The sequence below is a fragment of the Brassica oleracea genome, chromosome C2 (assembly GCF_000695525.1).
Source record: "Brassica oleracea var. oleracea cultivar TO1000 chromosome C2, BOL, whole genome shotgun sequence".
Lineage (NCBI taxonomy): Eukaryota > Viridiplantae > Streptophyta > Magnoliopsida > Brassicales > Brassicaceae > Brassica > Brassica oleracea.
Genome location: NC_027749.1, coordinates 29179614 through 29180752, shown reverse-complemented (window position 1 = coordinate 29180752; position 1139 = coordinate 29179614).

The following is a 1139-nucleotide window of genomic DNA, read 5'->3' as shown; positions in this document are numbered from 1 at the left end:
TGATCAGGTGAAGTGCATGCTTCTCCGGCTGCTCGTGAGTCAAGCGTTAGGGCTTCAGAGCTCTCCGTCCTCAACGATCGCGAGAGCGATCGGGAAACTTAGTCTTTTATGTTTGTTGTTTTCTTTTGAGTCCCGGAGGACTTATGTTGTTGCCTTTTAGACTTTTTCCTTTCGAGGCTTCTACTTTGTTTTTCCTCTGTTACAACTCTTCGAATCGTATTAACTGTTTATCTTTTTATTGTACTTGTCTATCAAATGCATGATTTCTCAAGATTTGAAGTGACTGTTTGTTTAGTATAAACATTATTCGAGATATCGAATCGTCGTAGTGTTGAGCTCGTTATGATTTTGTCTCGGTCGATTTCTTTGACTCGCGATCGTTCGTCATTTGAGCTTAATTATAATCGAGATATCGAATCGTCGTAGTGTTAGGCTCGTCATGGCTTTGTCTCGGTTGATTTCTTTGACTCGCGATCGTTCGTCATTCGAGTTTCGTTGTTAATTATGAGTTCTCGACATTGACGGTTCCAAATCGACCCTATCGTAATTTTCGGGCGTTCGGTAGGTCAAACCTTACTTAGTAAATTACAGGGTGAGTTGGAGTCATTGTCTCGGCCGTGCTGGTTTAAATCGCAACACGGTCGACTCCCATGAATACGTGTATGATCAAGACATATCCAAAGTTGGATGCGAGTACCGATACGCTTGTTTGAGAAGCCGGGGCATGCTCGTGTCGGTATTGCTTAAGTGATCGTCTGCTTCGGAGATCGATTCCTCGGGGAGGAGGTTTTTTTTTTTTTATTTCGGTTGGACCCCCTTTTTCTTTTGGGCTGCCTACGTATCCCTTTGTGGGAATCAAGACATTTGTAGTTCTTAGATTGCGAGTAAAAGTGGCTTTTGATGCGCATTTACTCGGTTTTTTTTTTCTTACAAGAGACCGAGTAAAAGTGGCCTTAGTGGCGCATTTACTCGGTAACGTTAAGATGAGCTCAAAGCCGAGTTGGAGGTATCCCGAGGAGTCATTCGTGAGCTCGAGCGGAAGAACGCCGAACTTGAGAGCGAGAAGGTTTCGCTCGCTGCGTCTCATGAAAGAGAGATGAGGCGCCTTAGAGACTCCAGGATCCTGGAAGTGACGAGGG